This window comes from Bombina bombina, chromosome 6 (genome assembly GCF_027579735.1).
Source record: "Bombina bombina isolate aBomBom1 chromosome 6, aBomBom1.pri, whole genome shotgun sequence".
NCBI classification, from domain to species: Eukaryota; Metazoa; Chordata; class Amphibia; order Anura; family Bombinatoridae; genus Bombina; species Bombina bombina.
The window spans coordinates 306,422,782-306,431,473 of NC_069504.1; the positions used below are offsets into that span (position 1 = coordinate 306,422,782).

General features: G+C 36.0%; 1 pseudogene; it reads left to right on the forward strand.

The window, feature by feature from the left end:
* Window positions 1-1,810: 1,810 nt before the first annotated feature.
* LOC128665050 (26S proteasome regulatory subunit 10B-like) lies at window positions 1,811-3,696 on the forward strand (annotated as a pseudogene).
* The last annotated feature ends 4,996 nt before the right edge of the window (window positions 3,697-8,692 follow it).

An 8,692-nucleotide genomic window follows, 5' to 3' on the forward strand; every position in this document is an offset into this window, starting at 1 on the left:
AATTTAGCGCACTCACGCTACCCAACATCCAGATGTTAGCGGGACCTATGCTTTTGCTTGAGTACTAATAAAATACTTTGAACTTTTAGGGGCCTATTTAACAAAGGTCTGTCGGACCTGATCCGACAGTGCGGATCAGGTCCGACAGACCTCACTATGTGGAGAGCAATACGCTCTCCATATTCAGCATTGCACCAGCAGCTCTTGTGAGCTTCTGGTGCAACGCCGCTCCCTGCATATTTGCGGCAAATTGGCCGCCAGCAGGGGGTGTAAATCAACTCGATCATACTCAATTGGGGTGAATTGCGGCGATATCTATCCGCCTGCTCAGAGCACGCGGACAGGTTATGGAGCAGCAGTCTTTAGACTGCTGCTGCATAACTGGTGTTTCTGGCGAGCCTGATTGGAATAGCCAATAGAATGCAAGCTCAATCCTATTGGCTGATTGGATCAGCCAATAGACTGAAAGTTCAATCCTATTGGCTGATTGCAACAGGCAATAGGATGTTTTTCCTCTTAATTCCTATTGGCTGATAGAATTCTATCAGCTCATCAGAATGTAAGGGACACCATCTTGGATGATGTCTTTTAAAGGGAAACTTCATTCTTCAGTGAACATCGTAAGAAGAGGATGTTCCACGCCGGATGTCTTGAAGATGGACCAGCGGCAGATTAGGGGTTTATAAATTTATGTAGGTGGTGGCGATGTCAGGGGCGGCAGATTAGGGGTTAATAAGGATAATGTAGGTGTCGGCAATGTTAGGGGCAGCAGATTAGGGGTGTTTAGACTCGGGGTTTATTTTAGGGTGTTAGGTTTAAACATAATTTATTTTTTCATAGACATCAATGGGGCTACATTACGGAGCTTTACGCTCCGCGACTGCAGGTGTTAGGCTTTTTTTAGCCGGCTCTCCCCATTGATGTCTATGGGGAAATTGTGCACGAGTACGTCAAAACACCGCTTGCATTTGGGTGCGGTATGGAGCTCAACGCAACCATATAGCCCGCACAAGCTGGGTTTTTGCAAACCTGTAATAGCAGCGCTATGAAAGGTGATTGGTAAAAATAACTTGCAAGTTATTGGCAAGCAGCCATAACGCAAAACTCGTAATCAGGCTGAATAATAATAATAATAATAACTCTTCAGTAAATGCAAGCATACTTTAAAAAATAATTTCCTGAAATAATACTATTATAAGAAATGGGTAGATTGACTAATTCATGTTCATAATATTGCAAATTAAAACATAAACATATAAACAAGTACAAGTGCGTAGAACAATATTAAAGACAAAAAATACATCAAAGCTTAATTGTATTAGCCAACTGAAATTTTGTACAATGGTCGCCGAAGTGATATTCTTGACATAAACAAAACAGCATAACATATTTTGTTAGTTTGCTGACTGGTATTTAATACTAATTAATGAGGTGTTTTTATTCTGACACACAGAATAGTAACATTTTTCATCCTGATTTAGGAAATAGGCATAAACACAGCTGTTGTTTATTGTAGCAATTTCCAGAAGAATTCAGTATTCTTATTAACTGTTTTTTTCCTTTCTTGTTTGCAGGATTCAAAAACACATTTCTTAAAAGTAATTTATTTGTTTCATAGAAATTTACTTTAAATATATCCGATGAGTGGCGTCAAGTAAATCTTATATACTGCATGTGCTTTGTCTTATTTTTTCCTATTTAAATAAAGGGAAAATATGATTATAAGCATTACTGTATTACATGACAACGAAGAATCTGCCAATAAATAGTAAAAAATTATATTTAAAATAGGGCCCTTTCCGTAATTCCCTATAAACAACGGCTGCTCATCATGGTGGACCCTAGGGAGAAGGCGCTGCAGGACTACAGAAAGAAGCTGCTGGAGCACAAAGAGATAGAAGTTCGGCTTAAGGAGTTAAGAGAGCAACTAAAAGAGTTAAGAAAACAGTATGAAAAATCAGAAAATTATCTTAAGTCGTTGCAAAGTGTTGGCCATATTGTTGGAGAAGTTCTTAAACAGTTAACAGAAGAAAATTAATTGTAAAGCTATCAATGGACCAAGATACATTGTAGGCTGTCGTCGACAGCTTGACAAAAGTAAACTAAAACCAGGAACAAGAGTTGCATTGGATATGACTACTCTGACTATAATGCGTTATTTGCCACGTGAAGTAAACCCCCTTGTGTACAACATGTCTCATGAAGATCCTGGAGATGTGTCATATTCTGAAATTGGTGGACTTTCTGAACAAATCAGAGAGCTATGCGAGGTTATTGAATTACCACTTACAAATCCAGAGTTATTCCAGCGTGTAGGAATCATACCACCAAAGGAATGTCTGCTGTATGGCCCACCAGGTACTGGAAGAGCTGTTGCTAGCCAGCTGGATTGCAATTTCTTGAAGGTTGTAGCTAGTTCAATTGTAGACAAATACATTGGTAAAGTGCCCAACTAATAAGAGAAATGTTCAATTACGCCAGAGACCACCAGCCTTGCATAATATTTATGGATGAAATTGATGCTATAGGTGGTCAGCGTTTCTCTGAAGGTACATCAGCTGAGAAATTCAAGAGAAATTCAGAAAGAATCAGATGGATGGATTTGATACCTTACACAAAGAAACAGTGGGCTACTGGAAAGTGTGTACTTACATAGCACTCAACAACACTCAAATTAAATTAATACAATATCACCAGTAGAGGGAGGATTCATAATTAACTTCCGGAGTGGAGAGGTTAAAACTTAACTTTTATTAATTATACAAATTAAAAATGATTTAGAACATAAAAACCTAGTGACATGCCATCCTGTACTTCTCAATCATGTCTTAGCTGTGTGATGATCAATAGCAGAAAAATCTAGTCACAGACTTTGGATGTTGAGGGATACAGACACTGTGATATCCACTGCTGGGGTGGGTGGTTTTACTAATGGTATATATTCCCAGGGTTAGGAAGTCTACTATCGACAATAATCGGCTCACAAGAAATAGGGCACCTACCACCCCCTAGGTCAAGAGCAGTAATAGATTCTATGCAATAAAGTTACAAAGTCAAATTCAAAAGTAGCTCTTATTAATATGTACTGAATAACAGAAATGACCTAAAATAGCGGTCAGGGACCAGCAGAATTAATAAACATCAAAAGATAGATAGACCATATGTACAATAAGTGGAGCTGGTATAGGTAGGTACCCTATATTATACTTATACATTAAGCAGTAGATTTGATACCTTACACAGAGTAAAAATGATCATGGCCACTAATCGTCCAGACATATTAGATCCTGCCTTAATACTTCCTGGGAGGCTTGATAGAAAAATCCATATTGAGCTGCCAAATGGGCAAGCAAGGTTAGATATTTTGAGCATCCAAGCTGGTCTAATAACCAAACATGGTGAAATAGACTATGAAGCCATTGTGAAACTTTCTGATGGATTTAATGGAGCAGAGCTGAGAAATGTCTGTAGAGAAGTTGGAATGTTTGCAATCCGGCTGATCATGATTTTGTGGTCCAAGAAGAATTTATGAAAGCTGTCCGCAAAGTTGCAGATTCTAAGAAACTAGAGTCTAAACTAGACTACAAACCTGTCTAAGATAGACAAAAGACTGCATGAATATTTGGCTTATGTTTAAAAGGGTCATTTTGTTCCTCCTGGTTATGGTTTCTATTAAAAGTACATATAACATCATAAGACTGAGTAATTTGATCATTTCTGGAGCAAGTCTGCTACAGAAAATATTCTGTATTGCTACAATGCTGCAATCAGTGCAGCTCAGAAAAGATTTGCAATAATGAAAACCCTTTAATGTCTGAAGAAATTAAAGATACCCAAATAATGGGGAAGAACATAGCAGATTTTAAGATATTTATTGTGTTTTGTAAGAAGTATTTTATATCAACTGACTTTTGATTTTTTCTTTCCAAGTAAAAAAATAAACCATGTTTAAATTGGGGGAAAGAAATTATATTTAAAATAGAGAAATATAAAAAGTCAAAAAGAGTGGAAGCTAGAAATATTTAGTTGACGAATTTCATATGAATGTAAAGCAAAAATTTAATAGAATATAGAGTAAAACATAATCAAGAATATGATCTTTTTAAACACAATTATATAAGAATATAAATAAATGCATTAGTACATATTGTAAAAAAGCAGTGATAAGCAAACTGTGACTCCCTTGATTACTAACTCTTGGGAAAGAGATGTTTTCCTTAGAGTAAATGATTAACTTTAAAAAAAATAATACAAATCAAAAAATCAATTATTTATGGTCCATATTGACATAAATTAATGATTTTCCAAATCATTATCGATGAGTAGATTTTTAAATATATAACCAAGAACAAAGAAAAGAGACTCAAAAATATACTTAAGAGTTTAAAGTGTGACTCAGGCCACACTACAAAAACTATATATGAAAACCAAAACTGGATGTTTCAAGTCAACACATTTCTTATAAATTGTATCAAAACATAATAAAATGAAAATCATTTTATACCAGTGATATAACACCTGCAGATCACTAGTCCCATTGCAGTCCCAGTCCTGGGCACTTAGTGTGCTACCACATGCTCCAGAAGTGCTTGCATAGGGAAACCACAAACAAAGAGAAGAGGATATTGTGTATGACGGCCTCTAAGTGTAATTAGATAAGCTTCAACCATTTATTTCCAAGTGAGGTTAAATACAATACAGCAGTACATACTTATCGGTACCAGCACCAGATGTTCCCACAAGCTATGCAGCTCAATCTTTGGAGCAAGCCAGTAGGTGTTTACCACATCAAAAGGTTAGTGCATTTCCTGGTCGTGTATGCTCCATAATGTAAATCCTCAAAATGTCGATTTTCAAATGATCCATGATCAGATGTGAGCATAGCCTTCTCCGATATCCACTTCTCTGTTTAGACGGGCTTGGAGCCTCGTTAGGACAGAGCGAAACGCATTCTTGAGTGGCAACTATGTCATGACTAACGCCCCCAACTTGGTCTACCGGTGACAAAAGATGTTGCTTCGTGATCTGAGCCTCTCATCTAAACAGAGGAGTGGATATTGGCGAAGACTCCATTCACGTCTGAGCATGGAGCGTTTGAAAATTGACAGTATGAGAATTTACATTATGGAGAATACACAGCAAGGAAATGCACTAACCATTTAATGTGGTAAACACCTACGGCTTGTTCCAAATATTGAGCCGCATCAATTGTGGGAGCATCTGGTGCTGGTGCCGATAAGTAAGTACTGCTGTAATGTCTTATGCTCACTTTGAAATAAATTGTTGGAGCATGTTTAATTACACTAAGAGCCTGCATACACAATCTCCTCCTCCTTTTGCTGGTGGTTTCCCTATACAACCACTTCTGGAGCGTGTGGTAACACATTAAGGGCTAGATTACAAGTGATGTGCTATTGACTACGCAAGGTTTACGCACATGTTCACAAGCTCGCGGAGGGGTTTTGAGACCCCCCCATTATGAGTTCAACTGCAGTTAGATCATCCCAAACTAAGCTTTGCAAGCTTTTACAAAAAAATTACATGTCCTATGTTTTCAAATGGCCTTGAAAAATGCTATTCTGCAATTATATTACAAGATGCTGGGTAATATGTGTGCGACCGAGCTATTGAGAAAATTTTAAGATTTTTTAACCATAGCTCCAACCTCTGGTTTACTTATTTGGTTCTATGTTTTCAATATGTTTCATCTGCATATAGTCAAAAAAAGGTTATAAAGGTGCTCACCTAGGCTAGTGTACTAGAAATTAAACAAACATCACAGCCAATATGTCCCAGATGACCAACTTGGCCTATCAGGCCATTCTTGCCCTTTTTGATCACTGTTTTTGTAGCACTGCTCTTTTGATTGACTAATTTGCTTCACTATTTGGCTATGTAAATATGGATCCTGAGTTTGCTTGTTCTCTTGCTTGTGGACAACTCTGTCTCAACACAATCATAAATGACAGCCATCTTGCCTATATGTGCAGAGTGTGTGCACTCGCTGATGCTGAGGTTTATGATGTCTAGAACATCTATACACAGCACATTATTCATTTAAACCATGTCATAAAGGATGACTCAAGGCACTTTCACTGTCGTAATCGGGAAGTTAAGGAATGCCATCCTTATCAAGTTATTCCCTGTCATAGGATTCCCTCACACAGTGGACCCAAGGGGGCCCATTTATCAAGCTCCGTATGGAGCTTGAAGGCCCGTGTTACTGGCGAGAAACCGCTGCTCCATAAATCTGTCCTGGTAGGAGAATTTTAAAACTTTTTTGCGCTGCCTTGTTTTGGGTATGCCTTAACTCCTAAGATATTTTCCCCAAAAAATATCTACTTGTGGTGTGCAGGAGGGATGTAGGTTTAAGGAGTGTGTGGCGCAACTTAATGCTTATACCCTTATATTTTAAATAAACAGAAATAATACAGTCTATTTCAGAATTATATCGGATATATTAAGAAATTGCCAAGTGCTAGAAAAATGATATTTTATTAGCTCAAGGATAAACAAAGATAAATATACAATAAAAACATATATATGTCTATACCTTAAATATTGAGTATATAAAAGGCCCTGTATGTAGTGTAGGCAATTGTGCTTGTTTATTAGGTCTTTAAGTAATTTTGACGGTTATACTATTTATTATATGAAGTTTTTAGCTGATATATTCAGCTGTGTTGTTTGAGGAATTTTTAGTGTTGAAAGCTAATCTAAGTTATTGTACCTAGTACATAGAAATACCTAGTGCAATTCCCTAAAAAAGTCAAGAAACACGAGTAGTAATCTTAATATATTGATTTAGCATGGGAAAAAACGTGTACGTTTATCTAGCAGAAATCGTGTAGTAGGTATACTATAAAAAAACTCTTTGTTTGTTTTGGGAAGTAGATAAAAAAAAAAATAGTAAATTCAATTCAATCAGTAAAAATCAATAAAAATATGTAAAGTGAAACGATGGAGATAGACTAAAAATATGTAAAAATATGTAAGCCATAAAAATGCAATGTTAATATTAGGCAGAAATCTGGTTAAGCATAAAAATTCTCTTTCTACTGGTCGGCCGACAATTTAAAAATATGAAGGATGTTTTGTAAAAGTTCATGCCTAGGATTAAAAAACCACCGGTGGATTTAATCTTAAAAAGTTCAAAAATGCCTTTTTGTATTATGCGTGAATCTTATTTGCAACCTATTCGGTAACAGAGTGCTCCTTGTTTTATAATAATGTTATATTATGTTGCAAAGGAATGTTTCAAAGTCTGTTTGTATGTCCTTCTTTCGATGTGGATTAAATGTTGCCAGAGCTCTACGGACTAAAGAGGTTATGCAGTAAGGAGCGTTTTTTTGTACTTACTGTACTCTTAGCCGATTCTGGAGCCTGGTAGGGGTGTTGCCGCTCAGGGTGGTCTTCTTTATCTGGTCCTTGATCCTCTGACGAAAAGGGTGGAAAAGGTGTGTCCACCTCTGGAGTTGCGGTCCTCAGTTCAGGAGGCAGTTTGTGGAGGGCGTAAAAACCCAAATGTGTTTTTTTGATTGGTCTTTTCTCGCTTAAAGTTGGAAGCGGATGCGAGATGAGGAGTTTAAAATCCAAGGTAGCTTATAGTGGATGGGTGGTGGTTCTTTTTGTCACAGTAGGTATATTTGTGACTCAGGAGTGTATCAGAAGGGGTTGTCACAGTAGTTCGCTACGCGTTTCGGCCGTTACATTGGCCTTTTTCAAGCTGTACTACTGTGGGAGAGTTTGGCGGTCTTTTTATTTGTTCAAAATTGCACTTTGATTGGAATAATCAGATCAATTATTCAATTTGCCTTGAATCCTTGCACCGTTTTTTTGTGCATATATGTTCATCTTGTATACCCTTTGCAGGCATTTTTTTTATCACAGTTGGTATACATCGGTGTTCATAATAAATCATAGTTCCAAAAAAACATAAAGTGTATTTGAAAAATATTACACAGTGTGTAAAAAACTTCCTAAGGTACATTACATACATGAGAAACGATTTGAATAGAGATAAAAACTAGATAGCAATGAAAAGCGGGATTATCTTTGTTTTTCTAAGATCGTTTTTTGAAAAAGTTTAGAGATAAATTTACTTAATTTATTTTCTTATTTATGGGATATACATGTCTTTGTGGTTGAGTTTGGAAAACTACCTAAGATAAATTGCATACATAAGAATCGAAAAAAATAGTTATGATAGTAATAATAGTAATAAAAAAGTTATGATTATGTTTGTTCTTCTAAAATCGTTTGTTGAAAAAGTTGAGAGATTTTTGGTTATAATAATACATCTGCTTAGTTTCTTATTTGTGGGATCTATATCTTTATGGTTGAATTTGAAAAAATGGTTATTTACCGTTAATTTGTTTTAGAGATTTATTTTGTAGACAGTAGAGTTTTTCTGATTGCGTATGATATTTTTAAAAATGATCTTCAAAAATAATGGTCTGTTGTTGTTTTTAGAGTACAATTTTAGTTTATGAATATATATAACGACGTAAATATTTGGAATGTTTTTAAACCAGTCAAAAAGCACATCTAAATATCTATGTCCTCCTATGTAAATATGCCGGCTGGTAGATATATAAATATTTTGTGAAAGTTTGGGATCTAACGTTTTTACTTATTTTTTCTATAGCTGTAAAGTTAAAGTATTTTAAATTGCTATTGTTACATAATCTGA